Source organism: Lactuca saligna, chromosome 1, assembly GCF_052625555.1.
Source record: "Lactuca saligna cultivar CGN05327 chromosome 1, ASM5262555v1, whole genome shotgun sequence".
NCBI classification, from domain to species: Eukaryota; Viridiplantae; Streptophyta; class Magnoliopsida; order Asterales; family Asteraceae; genus Lactuca; species Lactuca saligna.
Genome location: NC_136417.1, coordinates 51141410 through 51163836, shown reverse-complemented (window position 1 = coordinate 51163836; position 22427 = coordinate 51141410). Strand labels below are relative to the sequence as shown.

The window sequence follows — 22427 nt, the reverse complement described above, 5'->3', positions numbered from 1 at the left end:
TTGGAGGTGGGGTGGTGGTGATTGGTGGTGGTCTGTGTGGTGATGAGTGGTAGTGGGTGGGTAGGTGGTTGCAAGTGGTGGTGATAGTGACAGGTGGTGGTTTTGTTGGGTGGTGGGTAGGTGTGGGCGTTGGAGGTAATTCAATTTTGCTTTGTTATTATATTAATCTAATCACATATGATTAAATACATATAATCACAAGTGATTATATGAATTTAATCACATACGATTTATGTGGACATAATTCATTTTGGCTTTGTAGATTCAATAGTCGTTCTCATGTATTTTATCACATGTGATTATATGTAATTATGTATAATCGTATGTGATTAAGTACATGAGCACAACTATTGATTCGAGAAGGAAATGATGCATCTTGTCCACCTCAAATCATATATGATTATATACATATAATCACATGTGATTATATGTATCCAATCATATATGATTTATGTAGATGAGATTCATTCTCACAATCTCGATTTAATAGTTGTTCTTTGTCCATCGTAATTATATGTGATTAAATACATATAATCATATGTGATTATATGTATCTAATCATATATGATTTATACACATAAAAAATAATAATGTATATATAAATCATATGTGATTAGATACATATAATCACATATGATTATACACACAAGAACAACTATTGAATCGAGAACACAAAGATAAATAATGTCCACATATATCATATGCGATTAAATGCATATAATCACATGTGATTATATGTATCTAATCACAAAAAATTTATGTGGAAAATATTTATTTTCGCATTCTCGATTAAGTTGTTGTTATTGTGTGCTTAATTATATGAGATTATATGTATCTAATTAGATATGATTTATATGGACAATATTCATTTTCACATTCTTGTTCAATAGTTGTTCTTGTACATTTAGTCACATATGATTTCTGTACACAAGATTTATTTTTGCGTTTTTGATTAAATAGTTTTTCTTTTTCAACATTAATCATATGTATTAATACATATAATCACATATGATTAAATACATAAGAAAAAATTTGACTCATGAATATTATCAATATAAATCATATGCGATTTGATACATATAATCACATGTGATTAAGTACATGAGTAAAACTATTGAATTGAGAAAGAAATAATGAATCTTGTCCACATAAATCATATGTGATTAAATACATATAATCACATGTGATTAAATATATTAGAATAATTGCTGAATCAACGCAAGAATAACTATTTTCCATACGAATCATATGTGATTAAATATATATAATCACATGTGATTAAATACACAAGAACAACTACTGAATCAACACGTGAAAACAAATATTGTCCATGTAAATCATATGTGATTAAATACATATAATCAAATGTGATTGAATACACAATGCCAATTATTAAATTGAAAACACAACAATAAATACGGCCCACGTAAATAATATTTTATTAAATAGATATAATCACGTGTAGTTATATGTATTTAATCACACATGATTTATATAGACAATATTCATTTTTGTATTCTCGATTCACTAGTTTTTCACGTGTATTTATTCACATGTGATTATATATATTTAATAACATATAAATCATATATGATTCGATACATATAATTACATGTGACTCGATACATATAATCACATGTGATTATATAGAAGAGAAAACCTAATGAATCAAAAACACAATACCAAATTTTTTATAGGTGGGAGTGGGGGTGGTGGTTGCGGGTGGTGGAGATTGGTAGTGGTGGGTGGGTGGTTGCAAGTGGTGGTGATTATGATGGGTGTTGGTTTTGGTGGGTGGAGGAGGTAGGTGGTGATGGTGAGTGGTGATGGTGGTGGCGGGTGGTAGGTGGTGATGAGTGGTGGGTAGTGATGGGCGGTGGTGGTTGGGTGGTGATGGTGGTGGCGGGTGGTAGTTGGTGGTGGTGGTGGTGGTGGTGGGTAGTGATGGGTGGTAGGTGGTGGTGGTGGTTAGTGATGGGTGGTGGTGGTGGGTGATGGTTGGTGGTGGTGGGTAGTGATGAGTGTTGGTGGTGGGTGGTGGGGGTGATGGGTGGTAGGTAGTGGTGGCAGGCGATGGTGATGGGTGGTAGAGGTGGGTGGTGTTGACAGGTGATGGTGGTGAGTGGTGATGGTGGTGGTGGGTGGTTGTGGTGGTGGTTGGTGGTTGGTAGTGATGGTGGTAGTGGGTGGTGGTTGGTGGTGTGTATTGATGGGTGATAGTGATGACGGGTGGTGGGTAGTGATGGATGGTGGGTGGTGGTTGGTGGTGGTGGGTGGTGGGTGGTGGTTATTGACGCGTGGTGGGTGGTGATGGTGGCGATTGGTGGTGATGGGTGGTAGGTAGTGGTTGTTGGTGGTGTTGGCGAGCAGTAGTGATTGGTGGTGGTTGGGTGGTGATGGTGGTGGCGGGTGGTGGTTGTTGTTGGTGGTGGGTGGGTAGTGATGGGTGGTGGGTGGTGAGTAGTGATTGGTGGTGGTGGGTGGTAGTGGCGGGTGATGGTGATGGGTGGTAGGTAGGGGTTGTGGGTAGTGGTGGCAGGTTGCAGAGGTAGGTGGTGGTGGTTGGGTAATGATGGTGCTGGGTGGTGATGGTGGTGGCGGGTGGTGGTGGTGGGTGGTGAGTTGTGTTAATTAGTGGATTTTTTAATTGTTTATAACTATTTTTTGATTTATATGAATATTATTTTATAATTTTAATTAAAAAAATTGTGTGGTTTAAATTTGTTCTCAAATTTTCTCGCGATAAGAAATGTTATCGATTGAACGTTAATATTATAACAAAGTGATATATTTTTTTAATTGAGCATCTAACGATAATAATAATAATAATAACAATTAGTTATACTAACACATATCTATACAAAATTAAACTAATAAATAAAGGTGAAATTATTGTTCAGCAAAATATTGTTTACTAACTTAATTTCTATTAATCGAATAAAACCAGATTATATATATATATATATATATATATATATATATATATATATATATATATATATAGAGAGAGAGAGAGAGAGAGAGAGAGAAAGAGAGAGAGAAAGAAAGAGAGAGAAAGAGAGAGAGAAAGAAAGAGAGAGAGGTTTAGGTGTTCAAAGTAATTATAGTGTGATGGTATGCATAAATGTGGGTCAATAAAAATTAAATAAAAACTTAAATAATTAAATAAATAAATAAGGGTAATTTAGTAATATGATTAATAACTTCAAAAAAATAATCCTTATAATCATGGTATTGACTTTTAACCTAATTTCTCAGAGGTTTATATCTAGAGTAGTTCCCCTCTTTATCTAATTGACTTTTTCTAACCCTAAATTTATCCCCTTCATAAATTGGCCTCACACCCTTACCATTGGCCGACTAAAGCAACTTCATATCTTCAATTCGACATCAAGCCAACTTCACTTTCTTCGTTTCCATTCACAATTTGCTTCTACTTTTCTGTATTTGAATGGTCGCAACCACAACCATTCACATAACGATTGATCGACTTGCTGGAATATTGGATCTCTCTCATAATCTTTGAATTTAACAATCGCAATACGTATTCGATCAGATTTCCTTAATTTTATTTTGTTACGATTCTACAGAATTCAACATCTTTAAAAGGTTTGAATCAGCAAAAAGAGCAGGAAGAAAATGTCAAGTGTGAGAAGAATTAAGCTCGGATCACTGGGGATAGAGGTTTGACTAGGATGTATGGTCATGTCTCAAGACTATGGACTTGCCAAACCTGAAGAAGAGATTATCAAAGTCATCCACCACGCCATCAACTCCGGTGTCACTCATCTCAATACCTCCGACGTCTACGGACTTCACACTGACGAAATCCGGAAAACCGCCACCCGCGACCATCCATTTCCTTGTAGTTAATAGAAATCTAAAATTCAATGAAAGGCTCGACCTAGGGTTGATTGAGATTGGATCCTTCATTAAAGGTACCTTAATTTCGATATTCTTTTGATTTCTTCCTTCTTCCTAATCAAAAACCACAACCACCACCACCGTAATGGTGCTGACAACCACCTTCGGCCACCGCTTCCATGATGACAGTAGGTGATGATGTTTCCAGGTTCAATTTCGAGTTTCCAGGGGCTCACATCTAGTGGAAAACTATCCTTGTTCAGTATATTATTGCGATCACTAGGCATGAGTTTGTTTGAATTAACAACCATGAACACATTGATTTACATCAGTATTTGGCTTCCTATATAACTGATGCAAGTAGGAAACTTGTTTTCCAAGAAGGGGTTTTGGTTAAAGTAGTTAGATATGGTCATTGGATAGTTCTTGATGAACTTAATCTCGCCCCTTCTAATGTTCTAGAAGAATTAAATTGGTTTGTGTATTTTATATAATTCCAATTCTATCAGAATGGAATCACAAATTCAAATTCTATCGGAATAGAAACTCGAATTATAATTCTGTTGGAATGGAATATGAATATTTTCTCATTGATTATACATGTTCTACAATTTTTGGTCATTGATTTTGGTGCAGTTAACATGTCCGCATATTTTTCTAAAGGAATATAGTTTTTTATTTATCATTTGTTAATGCGTTATTGGATTCTAAACTACAATTGGATTGGTTTTCACAGAAGTTGATGCTTGAAGAACAGACAACAAAATTGAAAGTGATTCTTAGCAACATTATTCTTTTATAATGAATTAGTGTATTTGTTAGATTTTAATGTTTTTTTTTCTGATTTGAAAGTTTTTAGTTTTATTCTTTAACAATAAATGTAATTCTTAGCAATTGTTACATGTATTCTTTACGAATTAATGTAATTTTTGTTTTAATTCTTCATTTGACGGTTCGAGAATTTCGTTATTCTACAAGAAATTTTTAAAGTCATGATCAAGAAATATTTTCAAGAATATTTTTATTATTTTATGGTTCAAGAATATTTTTATTTTTGAACATACTCAAACATATTCTGTCAGAATGTCCGAATTAAAAATCTTATAATTCGTAAAATCAGATTTTTAAAATTAATAAAATCTATGATCCCTTAAAATATGAAATTTCCTTTATTAAATCTATATTAATTCACTAAAATACTCTTCTAGTTAAATTAGATGATATTTTTCAATTATATTTAATTCAATAATATGTATTAACCACTTTCTTAAAATAAGTAAAATGATTGGCCCACAATCATTCATACATTCACACAATAATTAGTTAGAATATAACAACCTAAGCATATATATATATATATATATATATATATATATATATATATATATATATATATATATATAGCCAAATTATGGTTAATTTGAAATATGAATATTTGGGTAGAGTAACGATTAGGTATAATACATATCCTTATGTTTGACCAATATTACTTCTAGGTACTATGTTATCGTAGGAAATTAGTTATTATAACACCTAGGTAATATCTCTTCGTAGATATCTAACTTCATAACTCTTCGGCATAATATCATATCTTATAAGTACGTATAGTATCTATAACTATATTATCCTAACGTTTCAAGTTTTATAAACGATTGATATTTATAGATATAAAGATATATATTTTGATAAAGCAGTTTGATAAACATGTATTTCCCTTGTAAAACTTTTAAAATAGTAAAATAGGGTAGTGAAATCACCCTAGTCACGTGTTACCGTTGGTATATGCTCGAATCAAGCTCGGGACTCCAAGGACCGCTCCAATGGCAACAACTGCGAAAGATGAAAAGAGAGTGAGAGAATGGAAGATGTGCAGAAGTGATCTACACAACCTTCTATTTATAGGCATGGATTTAGGGTGCGTGCGACGCAAATATTTAGGCACATGTTATTTCATCCTTCTCTTATCTATCGGCGATGTGTCGTGTGTCTTTAATGCAACCGTTTTCTACATATAGTTTGATTAAGGAACTACCTACGTAAACATTCTTATCAAATGACCACGTGCCTTGATCACATATAGAAATCAAGAGTTACTAAAAACGCTCTGAAAGACTGGAGATACAAAGCTATATATGATGAAAAAAAAGGAAAAAGTTTGTGTTACTAATTATATTGATGACATGGAGTTAATTTCTGAGAGCAGAAAGTTGGTGTCAAGTGGGATGTTGATGGTTACCAACTCTTTAACTGAAAAATGAACAAGCCGCATAGACCTTCAAGTGCCAAAATATATATGTAACTTTAATCATCTGATGAATGGATTTAGCCAATTGGATAGCTCCCAAATGATCACATGTCTTGATCGTGTATGGAAACGTATACTATCTGGACAAGTTTTGTGTCCTAACATCTTGAAATAGACTAAGACTAAAAGTCGTAACACCCCGTTATTGTGAACCCTGTAATCATCCAATTCCATGGCGATACGTACAACATATCAAGTTAGCAAAAAATTGTGTTCGCATCAATGAATTTCCAACAAAGTATATAACTTTCAAGTAATCTTGAATCTAAAAGACCCAAATGGTTGATCCCGTTGATGATTATTTGGGCATGAAGTTCTTGGCCTTGTTAAATGTCTTGAGGATCAGGATTAGGGGGTGAACAAGATTGCAAGACTGATGCAAGTTTGGATACTAAATCTTCCTTTGGTAAATGTCCTATTTGTTTACATCAAAACTTATGCATTTGATTGATGCATAGTTCGTTGGTTCGTTCCCTCTTAACGTTCAGTATTGAACTTAATTTCTCTCTCTCTCTCTCTCTCTCTCTCTATATATATATATATATATATATATATATATATATATATATATATATAGTTGAGATTCCAAAAAAGTAAAGATCTTGAGATTGAACATCAGCCATACATTTCTCATTTGGCTCCTAGCGCTTCAACTTATCGGCAAGACGATAGAGTTATAATCATAAATAATTATTATGCGTCTCTCGTTCCTTTTTCCCCCACCACCACAACCGCCACCGACAGTACCATTACGACCACCTTTGCCACCAACCGACCCCACTACTCATACATCTGTCACTTGTACCACCTCCACTTCTACCGCCACTACCTCCTCTGTCACCAACCACAATAATCATATATGATTACTCAATCTGTGAAAAAAGATATATATGAATAATTATTTATGATTAGACGTATATGTATAAATATATGTTATCATGTATGATTATACATCTTTGCCTTACAATCACTTTAGATTAGGCATACACTGCTATTACCGGTACGTTGGAGTGTTAGAACGATAAATGAGAAATATATGTCTGATGTTGAATCTCATGAACTCCATTTTTTTAGAATCTCAAGTAAACCGTGTGTGTGTGTATACATATATTGTAACGCCCGTGTTGCTAGGCTTGCCATTTTTAGCAATGTAATAGTCTAGGTTAACCTTGTAACTCAACTTGAAATAATAAGAATGTATTATTTGTGAATTATGTGAATTATGTGATTTATGTGTTTATTTTCTTGATTTTTATAATTTAATGAATTAAGAATAAAATAAGCATTAAAATTAAAGTGTGAGATAATCCCGATATCTTTGCATAAAGTTGTAGTGGTCGAAACAAGGATTCCGGAGATATAAGGAGTGCCAAAATCCGAGTTATAACGAAGATGTTATGACCTGTCGAAGTTTCGCGACAGAACCGACACGACGCCGAGTGACGTAAAATATGAATTTAAGATAGAGCGATATTTAGCCTTAGCGATCTAAACGAAAGTCGTAGATTTCGTTAAACCGAGAGCGTGCATAAAAGGAACGCCCAAATCTGACTTCGTATGAGGAAGTTATGATTTTATGAAGTTTCGACTTAGTAGTATACAGCCCGAATACTCGATCTGAGATCGAGCGGTTTTTAGCCGAAACAATCTAAATGAGAATCGAAGATCTTGTTGTTAGTAGCGAAGCAATGAAAAGTTAGGCGAGAACGGACGTCAGACGAAGAAGTTATGAATTTATAACGAAGTTTTTCTGTCCCGGCCTTCTAAAAATAAATAATAAAAATAAAAGTCAAAATTAGCCGACGGAGTCTAAATGAAAGTTGTAGAGTATGGTCTGACCTTCGCGTGGATATAAAGAACTTCGAAAACGGAGCTCATATGCGAAAGTTACGCAATTTAGAAGTTTGACAAGTCAATTACGCCCCGCGTAATTTGTGTACGCCCCGCGTACTCAGTCGGATGCAACTTGTCTGACCAATACTCGAGTGCCACCAGTCGACGCACGCAGTGACGTCAAAGTACGCCCCGCGTAACCCGAGTACGCCCCGCGTAATTTGAGTACGCCCCGCGTAATCCCAGACCCAACAGCCTATAAATAGAACTCGAATTCAGCCATTTTCTCTTGTTCAAACTCTTCCCTCTCTCTAAGTTTTGCCTCGATTTGCGTGCCGTTTATACCCCAAAGCCCCAGTAATATTCCCGAGCCCCGAAGTAAGATTCGAAGCCCCGAGGATCCCGAAGAGCGTTATTCCCGAGCCGAAACGCTGCTCGCGAGGAGCCCGGTTTTGTGAAGATCTTCCAGATCTACGGAGAAACACCTCTTCTGCAAGCCGTAGTGCTGCCCGATCATCTTTTGATCAAGTGAGTGTGTAGTTATTTTCTTTCCAACGCAATATTATGAAGTATTTCATATAAAATACGTGTTATGTGTATATATTTGGTTGTTATACGTGTGAGTGTATATTCACTCTCTTCTATCTTATAGATCTGATGTATTCTCTATGAAATACGTGTTATGTGTGTATGCCTCATCTGTTATGTGGAATATGTGTTGATTAAAACATGTTATACAGGTTTTTAAACTATGTATAAAAACGTATATTTTTATCTATTAATATGTTGGGTAGAACATGGGTAGATAATTGGTGGGTAATAAACAGATGAGAGGCCTCGGTGTTATTGGTGTTATTCTAGTCATTCAGCAGAGTATGGATGACGACCACGAACTATTCTAGACTGTCCTGTGGAACACTAGCAGGCTCATTACCTGTAGGTGTTGTGAACGACGTGTTCACCGGTGTACTCTATCCCCCACATGGTTGCCTTTAGGACACTTAATGTTGAGGAAGCCCCTCTGCAGTAATGTCCATCCCGATGAAAAATCCTGAAATAGGTTCCTTATAATAGACGTTATTTTTAGGAACGTAAGGTGAGGATAACGGGAATGGGTAATCGGGTTTATTGTTGATTGTTGAAATTAAATATAATTATTGTGGGTTGAAAACCCTATATGCTCACCAGGCTCCCAAGCCTGACCCACTCAGTTGATTTATTTTATAGGAAGTGGCGCAAGAGCTTAAGATGGGCGAACATCAAGTTGTTTTGTTTACAAGTCTGTATATGTATATATTTGTTGAATGACTTGTAATGCTATCGTTTATGCTTTATGATCTGTATCGGAACATGACATCCCGACTTTTGATTGTGAAATGAAATCATATTTCTTTATGAAATGTTTTGATAAATATCTATTTTATCATGTTTTGTTTTTGGGAACAAATTCCGCATCTCTTTTAAAATTAAAAGGATTTACTCTGAAAATTATTTTAAAAAGCATAAATGAAATCGGTCTTTTCTGGCCGAGATTTTGGGGATGTCACAGTTGGTATCAGAGCATTAGTTTAAGCGAACTAGGAATTTGTAGGATTTCTAGAATTAAACTTAGGATGCTAAGTGGAGATTGTGAGGTGTGTGTCTAATAAATTTTAGACGCGAGCACTAGTTTATTTTAGGAAAGTTGCCTAAAATGCTTTTATGTGCTAAATGTTATATGTTGCCATATATGATATTATTTGTTCGGATCTACGGTTTGTTGCCAACCAGATCTGAAGGTTTATGTGTTTAGGATTCTAAGCGTATGTATACGATATTAGAACTAGCATTTAATCGTTTGGAGTAATAAGGTGAAATTATTCGGTGTATAGATCAAAATGGTGAGAACAAGAAGCGGAGTTGGAAATGCTAATGAAAACAGGAATCAACCACCTGTAATCGAGCAAGTACCTGTCGTAGCTGCTGCACCTGAGCCGATAACAATGGCTAGTGTACAAATGATGATTCAAATGATGTTGGATCGTCAAATGGAAGAAACAAGACGCCTGCTTAGGCAGAATCGAGAAGAACCGTCAATTCAAGCGGAAGAGCCCGAGGAGAATGGAGGGCAGTCTGAAGGAGAAAACTTTAGTGGGATAATTGGTCAAGACGAACAACCAGTGGTTAGATGCAATAACCAGTATGGAGGAAATGATGGTCGTTGGTGCAAGTATAAGGATTTCATGGCATCCAAACCACCATGCCTATCCGGAAGCCCGACGCCGGTACAAGTTATGGACTGGGTCTCTGAAATGGAGACTATGTTTGAAAGTTGCGAATGCAGCAACAGGCAGAAGACCGCTCTTGCGATCCCTCTGCTAAAATCTGGCGTGTTGAGTTGGTGGAAGCTGTTAGCTGACTCTATGCCCAAAGGAGAAGCAAGCAAAATGTCTTGGGAAGACTTTCTGGAACAACTAAAACTGCAATACTGCTCCGAGCAGGACCTTCTGGAAATCAGTAATGAGTTTCAGAATTTGAAGAAAAGGAAATTGAGCGTTACTGAATACGCTACAAGTTTCACAGAAAAGATGAAGTTTATCCCATATTTGGTGCCTACAGAACTCTCTAAGGTCAACAAGTTTGCCCTTGGACTACCAGCGGACTATGGTCCAATGGTTAAGCAAGCAACCACATTGAAAGCCGCCATCTGGGCTGCTAGAAATGTTGAGACCCAGATCAGGGAAAAAGGTCTAGAAAGGTCAGAGGTTGGTGAGAAAAGGAAAATCGATGGATTTTTAAGGTCCAGCAAGAAAAGTAAATTCTCGAAGTCTAGTTGGAGAGGAAGTGGAGGAAAGGTAGAGGCGAAATGGTGCGACAAGTGCAAGAAGAAGCATCATGGGAAGTGTGGCGGGGAAACCACATGCTACAAATGTGGAAAGCCAGGGCATTATGCCAACAAATGCACCTTCACCAAGAATGTTTGTTATGGTTGCGGTGAGGAGGGGCACATCTCAAGGGATTGTCCGAAGAAGAAGGAGGCAGCAAGACCCAACATTCCGCCAAAGCCAAAGGCGAGAGCATTCCAGATGACACTGGAAGTTGCTAAAGATGAAGCTGATGTCGCTTCAGGTACCTTTCTCGTTAACAAATTGCCTGCCCAAATTTTATTTGATTCTGGAGCCAACTACTCCTTTATATCGCATGAATTTGGTAGAAAACTAGCTTTGCCTATTGTGAGACTAGATAATGCTTTATTAGTCGAAGTTGCTAGTGGCAAGATTGTACCTGTTAGCCATCATATGAAAAACATTTTAATCGATTTGAATGGGAATAAGTTCCACGAGGAATTATTACCTATAGAACTTAATGGTTTCGACATCGTTTTGGGAATGGATTGGCTTAGTGCCAATGATGCCGAAATTTTATGCAAGAAGAAAATAGTGAAAGTGAATCCGCCTGGAAAGGAATCGTTTATGGTGTATGGAGATAAACGCAGAGTAAATTCTGGAATCATTTCTCTAATGAAAGCCAGAAAATGTTTGACCAAGGGATGTACATCATATTTAGCATTCGTGATCGATGCTAAGAAGGAAAAGAAGGTGATGCAAAATATTCCTGTTGTGTGTGATTATCCGGAAGTATTTCCCGAAGATCTTCCTGGATTACCGCCCGATCTACAAGTAGAATTTCGTATTGACTTGTTGCCTGGAACAACGCCAATTGCAAAATCACCTTATCGATTAGCACCAACGGAGATGAAGGAGCTAATGATGCAACTTCAGGAGTTATTGGACAAAGGTTTCATTAGACCTAGTTCATCACCCTGGGGAGCTCCAGTGTTATTCGTAAAGAAGAAAGATGGAAGCATGAGGATGTGCATTGATTACCGAGAGCTGAATAAGGCAACAATAAAGAATAGATATCCGTTGCCGAGGATTGATGACCTATTCGATCATCTACAAGGTTCAAGTTATTTCTCAAAGATCGATCTGAGGTCAGGATATCATCAGCTAAAAGTAAGAGAGCAGGATATAGAGAAGACTGCATTCAGAACCTGATATGGAGACTATGAGTTTTTGGTTATGTCGTTTGGACTAACCAATGATCCAGCAGCATTCATGGATTTAATGAACAGGGTTGGTAATCCGTTCCTTGATAAATCTGTGATAGTGTTCATAGATGACATTCTGATTTATTCAAAAAGCCAAGAGGAGCATGGCAGACACTTGCGAGAAGTTTTGGAAGTCTTGAAGAAGGAGAAGCTGTATGCGAAGTTCTCCAAATGTGATTTTTGGATTCGAGAAGTCCAATTCTTGGGTCACGTGGTCAACCAAGAAGGTATAATGGTTGATCCAGCAAAGATTGAAGTTGTAATGAAGTGGGAACAACCGAAAACTCCCACGGAGATTCGAAGCTTTTTAGGATTAGCCGGATATTACCGAAGGTTTATCCAAGGCTTTTCTTCGATTGCTAGTCCATTAACAGCTTTGACCCACAAAGGAGCTACTTATGCTTGGAGTGATAAGCATAATGAAGCATTCGAGAAGCTAAAGAAGAAACTATGTGAGGCACCGATACTTTCTCTACCCGATGGAGTTGAAGACTTCGCTGTTTATAGTGATGCGTCTGGTGTTGGATTGGGTTGTGTTTTGACCCAAAGAGATAAGGTGATCGCGTATGCATCTCGACAGCTGAAAGAGCATGAAAAGAACTACCCGACTCATGATTTGGAGTTGGCAGCGGTAGTTTTTGCTTTGAAAATATGGAGGCATTACCTCTATGGCACGAAGTGCAAACTTTTCACTGATCATAAGAGTCTCCAATATCTCTTTAGTCAGAAAGAATTGAATATGAGGCAACGACGCTGGCTGGAACTACTTAAAGACTACGACTGTGAGATACTTTACCACCCCGATAAAGCCAATGTTGTCGCTGATGCTCTCAGTCGGAAAGTCAATCTTGAAAGGAGAAGGCCAAGAGCGTTGAGAATTGAAGTTGTCTCGACTATTTTGGAAAGTATAAAGAAAGCTCAAGAGGAAGCTTCGGAGAAGAATGACCGAAAGGAGGAACGTTTGGGCAAAACGTTGGTGTTCGGTGTAAACAGTCACGGACTGAAGGTGTTCCAAGATCGGATTTGGATACCTAAGACAGGAGGAGTCAGAGATCTTCTGATGGAAGAAGCTCACAAGACCATGTACTCAATTCATCCCGGTAGCACTAAAATGTATAGGGACCTGAAACCCTATTATTGGTGGCCGACGATGAAGCTCGACATTGTGAAGTATGTGGCCGAGTGTGTGACTTGTGCAAGAGTCAAGGCACAACATCAGAAACCGTACGGGAGTTTAGAACCATTGCCTGTGCCTATGGGTAAGTGGGAAAACATTACTATGGATTTTGTCACTAAACTACCCAGAACAAAGAATGGTCACGACATGATTTGGGTGGTCGTCGATCGATTCACTAAGAGTGCGCATTTCATAGCAGCCAATGAGAAATGGTCTATGGAAAAGCTTGCGAATTCTTATGTGAAGGAAATTCCAAGGTATGGACAGAAGTGTCGTACGCCGTCTTGTTGGCTTGAGGCTGGGGAAAAGCAGTTTATAGGGCCGGAAATAGTCCATCAAACTGCTGAAAAGTTGAAAATAATTAGGGAGAGAATGTTAGCAGCTCAGGATCGTCAAAAGAGTTATGCTGACAAAAAGCGAAGACCGATGACTTTTGAAGTTGGAGATTCGGTTTTGCTTAAAGTCTCGCCGTAGAAGGGACTTATAAGATTTGGAAAAAGGGGAAAGTTAAGTCCAAGGTTTATTGGACCGTTTAAAGTTCTTCAGAGGATTGGGAACCAAGCTTACAAGCTCGAACTACCAGAAGAACTGAATGGAATTCATAACACTTTCCATGTGTGTTATTTGAGGAAGTTCACAGGAGAAGTTACCGACATAATTCCACTTTCAGAGTTGAGGATCGATGAGAACAAAAGGTTGATTGAGGAACCGGAGGCAATTGTTGACCGAAAGACTAAGAAATTGCGACGTAAGATGGTGGAGTTAGTGCTTGTCCGATGGAAACACACGAATGGGCCAAATCTCATCTGGGAGACGGAGAGTGACATGATGAGTCGCTATCCACATTTGTTTGTTGGTGTGTGATTCCGGGGACAGAATCATTCTAAGGTGGAGAGAATTATAACGCCCGTGTTTCTAGGCTTGCCATTTTTAGCAATGTAATAGTCTAGGTTAACCTTGTAACTCAACTTGAAATAATAAGAATGTATTATTTGTGAATTATGTGAATTATGTGATTTATGTGTTTATTTTCTTGATTTTTATAATTTAATGAATTAAGAATAAAATAAGCATTAAAATTAAAGTGTGAGATAATCCCGATATCTTTGCATAAAGTTGTAGTGGTCGAAACAAGGATTCCGGAGATATAAGGAGTGCCAAAATCCGAGTTATAACGAAGAAGTTATGACCTGTCGAAGTTTCGCGACAGAACCGACACGACGCCGAGTGACGTAAAATATGAATTTAAGATAGAGCGATATTTAGCCTTAGCGATCTAAACGAAAGTCGTAGATTTCGTTAAACCGAGAGCGTGCATAAAAGGAACGCCCAAATCTGACTTCGTATGAGGAAGTTATGATTTTATGAAGTTTCGACTTAGTAGTATACAGCCCGAATACTCGATCTGAGATCGAGCGGTTTTTAGCCGAAACAATCTAAATGAGAATCGAAGATCTTGTTGTTAGTAGCGAAGCAATGAAAAGTTAGGCGAGAACGGACGTCAGACGAAGAAGTTATGAATTTATAACGAAGTTTTTCTGTCCCGGCCTTCTAAAAATAAATAATAAAAATAAAAGTCAAAATTAGCCGACGGAGTCTAAATGAAAGTTGTAGAGTATGGTCTGACCTTCGCGTGGATATAAAGAACTTCGAAAACGGAGCTCATATGCGAAAGTTACGCAATTTAGAAGTTTGACAAGTCAATTACGCCCCGCGTAATTTGTGTACGCCCCGCGTACTCAGTCGGATGCAACTTGTCTGACCAATACTCGAGTGCCACCAGTCGACGCACGCAGTGACGTCAAAGTACGCCCCGCGTAACCCGAGTACGCCCCGCGTAATTTGAGTACGCCCCGCGTAATCCCAGACCCAACAGCCTATAAATAGAACTCGAATTCAGCCATTTTCTCTTGTTCAAACTCTTCCCTCTCTCTAAGTTTTGCCTCGATTTGCGTGCCGTTTATACCCCAAAGCCCCAGTAATATTCCCGAGCCCCGAAGTAAGATTCGAAGCCCCGAGGATCCCGAAGAGCGTTATTCCCGAGCCGAAACGCTGCTCGCGAGGAGCCCGGTTTTGTGAAGATCTTCCAGATCTACGGAGAAACACCTCTTCTGCAAGCCGTAGTGCTGCCCGATCATCTTTTGATCAAGTGAGTGTGTAGTTATTTTCTTTCCAACGCAATATTATGAAGTATTTCATATAAAATACGTGTTATGTGTATATATTTGGTTGTTATACGTGTGAGTGTTTATTCACTCTCTTCTATCTTATAGATCTGATGTATTCTCTATGAAATACGTGTTATGTGTGTATGCCTCATCTGTTATGTGGAATATGTGTTGATTAAAACATGTTATACAGGTTTTTAAACTATATATAAAAACGTATATTTTTATCTACTAATATGTTGGGTAGAACATGGGTAGATAATTGGTGGGTAATAAACAGATGAGAGGCCTCGGTGTTATTGGTGTTATTCTAGTCATTCAGCAGAGTATGGATGACGACCACGGACTATTCTAGACTGTCCTGTGGAACACTAGCAGGCTCATTACCTGTAGGTGTTGTGAACGACGTGTTCACCGGTGTACTCTATCCCCCACATGGTTGCCTTTAGGACACTTAATGTTGAGGAAGCCCCTCTGCAGTAATGTCCATCCCGATGAAAAATCCTGAAATAGGTTCCTTATAATAGACGTTATTTTTAGGAACGTAAGGTGAGGATAACGGGAATGGGTAATCGGGTTTATTGTTGATTGTTGAAATTAAATATAATTATTGTGGGTTGAAAACCCTATATGCTCACCAGGCTCCCAAGCCTGACCCACTCAGTTGATTTATTTTACAGGAAGTGGCGCAAGAGCTTAAGATGGGCGAACATCAAGTTGTTTTGTTTACAAGTCTGTATATGTATATATTTGTTGAATGACTTGTAATGCTATCGTTTATGCTTTATGATCTGTATCGGAACATGACATCCCGACTTTTGATTGTGAAATGAAATCATATTTCTTTATGAAATGTTTTGATAAATATCTATTTTATCATGTTTTGTTTTTGGGAACAAATTCCGCATCTCTTTTAAAATTAAAAGGATTTACTCTGAAAATTATTTTAAAAAGCATAAATGAAATCGGTCTTTTCTGGCCGAGATTTTGGGGATGTCACACATATATATATATATATATATATATATATATATATATATATATATATATATATATATATATATATATATATATATATATATATAAGGTGAGGTTAAATAGAGAACCATAATTAACTAAGGAACCAAAGAACCAATCGTGAGCGTCGGAAATCATAACGATCAACAACCAAGGAAATAGATGTACACTTTTACATTTCACGTACACACACCAGATTATACCAAAAAATCCACCATTTACAAAAAAACTCACCACTTTTTTCGTTTAAAATTTTTTTTAGGCCATGTTTTTTATCGAAAAAAAATACTGAATATACCGTTGTTTACGATTTTTCGTCTTCTTTCCATAGAGATCCATGATGATATATAAAAAACAAATTTTTTTTTCAAAAAAAAAAAAAACAATGGTATATTCAGTTTTTTTTTCAATAAAAAACTTGGTGTAAAAAAAATTTTAAATGAAAAAAAATGAAGTCAATTTTGTTATAGTTCAGTACATATGCATCAATTATAAAAGTTTACGATCTTTCCATTTTTGGCGTTGATTTTTTAAAAATCCGACGTTTTCGATTGGTTAGTTGGTTCCTTGATTAATAATAGTTCTTTATTGAACTTTTATATATATATATATATATATATATATATATATATATATATATATATATATATATATATATATATATATATATATATATATATTATCTAGTTTTATTCGACTAATAGAAATTAAGTTAGTAAACAATATTTTGCAGAACGATAATTTCACCTTTATTTATTAGTTAATTTTGTGTAGATATGTGTTAGTATTATTAATTAATTAATTATTATTATTGTTAGAAGCTCAATCACTTCGTTATAATATTTGTTTTAATATGTATCATTTCATTTAAGCATATCAAATATGTCATAAAAAGACGTTAGTCGATATGTTTTGCGAGTGGAAATTTGAAAATAGGAAGTGACGGTGGGGTAGGGATTAGGAATGGGCGGCGGGGTACAGGAGCGGGGGACATGTGGGAGGAATCAACACGACTTAAAACTAAATAATGTGAATAACTTAAAAAGTGTGAGTCCTTTTCGGCAAAATCCACATCTTTCTAGAGTTTGTGGCCCCGTCTGTCGCTACACCGTTGCTTCTTCCTTTAATTAAACGGTTTTATTTTAGGGTTTATGTTGTGTAATAGAATGGTCATGGCTGGTGGAGTGGTTCGTGTTTAAAGTAGATTGGAAGGAGGTGGTGGCGATTCCAAATCGACATCAGCTTGAGATCGTCTGGTGTCGGAGACTCGGAGCTCAGCTAAAATTTGAAACCCGCAACTTGAATTTATAAACTATACATAAGCCATATCCAGATTTAATATGTTATATAATATATAATATTATAATTATATAGTTAAAATTTTTAAAAATATGTATAATAATAGAATAATTATGTTGTTACTAAAAATAAAATAATATTTTTTATAATAAATTAATATAATTATTATATTATTTTGAATTATATAATAAGTGAGACATATACTATAACTATAATCTTAATAGTTTTACCGATAAATTATGAGTGAAAATATTTTTGGATAAGCTGCCTAATAGACATAATTTGTCTTTGAAAGAGTTGGGTATTCAATCCGTCATGTGCCCGATTTGTAAGTATAGTAGAATCAATGCATCACATGTTCTTTCTCTGCTTGGTTGCTAAAGCAATTTTGGATAAAATTTTGAAATGGTAGGGATTGGAGGATCATGATTTTAATTTGACCATCGATTGGGTAGATTGGTTTGTGAATGTTAGATTGATGAAGAAGTTTAGAGATGTTTTGGAAGAAATGTTCTTTATTGCTTGGTAGTTCTTATGGATGTTTCGAAATAAGAGCATCTTTGGTAACGAACAACCAAAAAAGTGTCATATTTTTTATAACATCGTTCTTCATTCTTTCCTTTGGTATTCTAATAGGTCCAAATTGTCTTTTGATTGGATGTTGTGGCTCCAAAGCCCAACTCTTGCTTTCTTGTGGTGGTTTATACCTTCTTCTTGTGCTAACTTCTTGTTAGTCTTTGTTTAATTATATATAATTGTCGTTTCTAAAAAAATTACGAGTGAATTTTTTTATGTAATTAGGGGAACTTTCCCGTGCCTTTGGCGCGGGTTGTAGGGAGGTTTTCAGTTGTAAGGTACATCAACAATGAGCTACAAGGAAAACGATAATACTTTACTATATGTCAAAGTAGTACATTGATATTTGTGGGAGGTGTTGTCAGACCTAAAGGTTGTTAAACCACATTGTCTTCAACGCCAATTATCATGAAGCGAATGTTGTTACGCGTGGATGTTTTCGTCATACGCACTATCATTCTGATTGGAAAACTTTTACTTTTCTCAGATAGCAATGGCAATGTTTTCCGATGATTAGGATTGTCTTTTGTTATCAATTCATCCAATCGTGCTTCTAACAACTTTTGTGCAGCATTGTCGGATAGTATGGCGTTCATAGAGTCGGTCTGGTCAGCTATTGTTGCAACAAGTTTAAATCTATAGATATAAATAATTTTAGGTTGTATAAAATTTATAATCATAATAATTGTGTTATGTGGATACAATAAATTACATTGAACTTGGAGATTTAAGTATTCCATCTGATGGGCAAAACCAATTCTTTCCTTGTTTGAAAGTTGGTGTTTTGCAATCAGGACAGATTACCTGATATCAAGTGTCTGTAAATGTGAAGTCCATCACATATGTTGACAGTGAAAGTCTTTTCCTACAACAGGTTATTTATGTTATGTTGGTTAGATGTTGAAAGTGAAAGTATTTTCCTAAACAGGTTATTTATGTTATGTTGGTTGCTTAGACAGTGATTACTCGATGTATTAAATAAATTAGATAAATAAAGGTTTGAGTAGGTACTGTTAGAGTGAGACCATACCAGAAGTTCATAATGGGTTTTTCGATTCATGTCGTGTAATGATATAGTTGGTCCAAATATGGGTTTTGAAGTTGGATTTGTTCGGTTTATATAAGCAATCTATTCATTAGAATTGATGCAAATAACGTTCTTATGTATTAACTTTTATGTATTACCTCTCGAGAAGTGCAGTTATGTCTCTGATAGGTGGATTGATGTACATGTGACTCATACTTGTTGTTCCTAGTCTCAGTGTACCTGGAAATAAAGATTATTGTAATTGTTTTAGATTTTGTTTCTTTACTTATAATTTTTTTTATGAGTGTCTATACGTGAAGATGTTTTGATGAGGATGTACCGGCAACAAGTGTAACTTTAACATTTGTTACAGCAAGTACAACTGGACTAGGTGCATTTTCAATAGCAGAATGATTGAACCTTTCAGGTATGTCTGTGCATTCTTTCCCATAAGTTGATAGTAATTTCTTCACCACTGGAATTCAAGTGCGTTAGGTATAACAAATGAGAATACAAATGTATTTGAAAAAGTCAGTTGCTTACGAATCGTTTGAGAGGATAAGAAGGGTGAATGGTTGACCGTCTTTCTTGGTACAATTCACAAATTTGACAAATATTCCTAAAAAGTCTACATAATGAATGGTGTAAAACAGAGTTTGGAGTTATTGATGTGCAAGAATTATGTGGATTCAAATATGACTAGTATGAGTTAGTTAAGAAGGTGAGATAAGGTATTAATACGGGTTAATACATAGATATAGGTTGACATAGTCGGGTATTTGATTTTTTGATATAAAATAGAACCAATATTTGTGAATGGTGATTGTGTCAGGAATTTGTTTGATAGATGAAGCCGTACCAACAACAATGAATATTGGTTTGTCCAACCACTTTTGGTAAGAATACAGTTCTCCGCAACCATATTTAGAAATTGCCTAACACTTTGAGACAGTGAACACATATTGCACATATCCTTGATCTTTTCATTGTCCAAGAATCTGAATATCATCACCTGTAAATGTGGAAAAATATTATGAAAGACTTTATTATGTGTATGAAATAAATAAAGTTTAATAACAATGTGTGCAAACTTACATATTTTTCGACAACCAAAAATCAAGTCCATAAGTCCGATATTCTAGTGTCCAGGAACGTAAGATTCGTACATGTACTTATGTTACATGGGATGCATTGTCTAATTCTAAAATTGTTGTTATATTCTCAGACATGGTTCTGACGTCACAGTGAAATTACCGAGAAATGTTAGTAACTATTTTTGGAAATGATAAATACTTGTGGTTTGGAATTGTTAAATGAGTAAAACTAAGGTAATGAATGTCCTTCATCTAAAAGTGAAATCAGAAAGAAATGTTACCAGTTCTTGGAAGAAGTGATAAATGTGTGTGTGTTTTTGGGCAGTTATTAAAAGAGTCAAATAAAGGAAATGGCTAATGGATGTGACTTGAATGTAAGATGAGACAAAAATGTTAGATAGTATATCTAGGAACGATACATATTTATGGGTCGGGATTGTTAAAGGAGTAAAAGTATGGAAATGGATGTCCTTTTTCTCAAAGTGAAGTGGGACAGAAATGTTAGAAAATGATGGCAGAGGTAATAAACATGTGTGTTTGGGTAGTAATTAAAAAATCGAAACAAAAGAAATGGTTATTATAAGTTGATTTTTGTTTGTAGGAGATGGTTTTTTTGTTGACCTCATTATTATTAACCTTGTGCAAGAAATCCTTAAACACAACATTTTTTGTTTTGTTGTGTCTACTGTCAACATTAGGGTGTATGAGAACTTTAATGGAGTCTGGAGATGTGGCTCGAGACAAAGCAACATAAAGTTGACCATGTGTGAAAACTGATTGAGGTAGGTAAACACCAATCTTCTTTAACGACCGATCCTGACTTTTGTTAATTATCATAGCATAGCATACCTTTACTTGAAACTGTTTTCTGATAAAAGTGAACGGTATGTTTGGAGCTTTGTGGATAAATTTAATACGAGGTATATATACTTGGTTCCCAATGCATGTTCCAGTAATGATAGTTGCAATTACTACATTTGGTAGCAACTGAGATACCATTAATCCTGTACCATTGCACAATCCTTCCCTTTGGTTAATGCTTCTTAAAACCATGATCGGTGTGCCAATTTTGAGTGATACTTCATGAGGAGGTACACTGACAAAATTTAATTGATTTAAATATTCAACTAGATAGAAAGCTTCAAATTCTACAGATTGAATTCCGTTTGACATGATGGCATCAACACTTTTGTAACATTTTGTTTCTCCAGGAGCAACCTTCAAAATACTTTCTTTATTTCATAAGTAGTATCATATTTAGGATAAACAATTGCTCCAACGGATAGAGTGGAGGTAGATGGATGTTTCAAAATCTCGTCTCAGTAAACAAAATGTATTAACTTTTCCAATGCCTTGTCTCCTCTGCATATAAGAAGTGACGATGGGATATCAATCCATTTCGTGTCCTCATCATCAGTGGGATCTGGTTGGCCTATGTCTCTATCTCCAATAATGATTAACCAAGCTGCAAATTATGAGATAGTGAAATCTGTCGTAGAGCATGAGTCATCATTTAGCAATCTCATATTATGGGTAAGTTTATGTATTGTAAAACATGGCCATAGGTATGAGTTTGGTGAAGTTAACCCTATGATTTGTGATGTGGTGCTTTTTGGGGAAATCGGTAATGTCTAACGAAAATCACCACCTAAAAAAACAGAAAGTCCACCAAAAAATTTGGTTTCACATTCTAGTATATCTTTCAATGAGCGGTCTAACAACTCAAAGCACCGTCTGTCACTCATTGGTGCCTCATTCCATATAATAATTGATGTCTTCTTAATTAGTTATGTAAGCGATGTCCCTTTTCTAATGTTACATGTTGTCTTGTCAGTGAAGTCAATGGGTATATTAAACCTTGAGTGAGCTGTCCTTCCGGATGGTAGTAGTAATGAAAGCTATACCTGAAGCAGCAACATCGAGGGAAATTTTACCAATGGAACGAAAATATGAAAGCACTGTAGTCTAAAGGAAAGT

At 36.0% G+C, this 22427-nt stretch overlaps 1 long non-coding RNA gene across 1 annotated transcript; it reads right to left on the bottom strand.

Annotated features, from left to right (window-relative positions):
• Positions 1 to 18543: 18543 nt before the first annotated feature.
• On the bottom strand, positions 18544 to 22427 carry LOC144998169 (uncharacterized). The gene is made up of 6 exons (XR_013660179.1): positions 20216 to 22427; positions 19900 to 19984; positions 19697 to 19831; positions 19515 to 19596; positions 19134 to 19194; positions 18544 to 18965 (listed from the first exon to the last, which is right to left on the bottom strand). It is a non-coding gene; the product is annotated as an uncharacterized LOC144998169 (long non-coding RNA).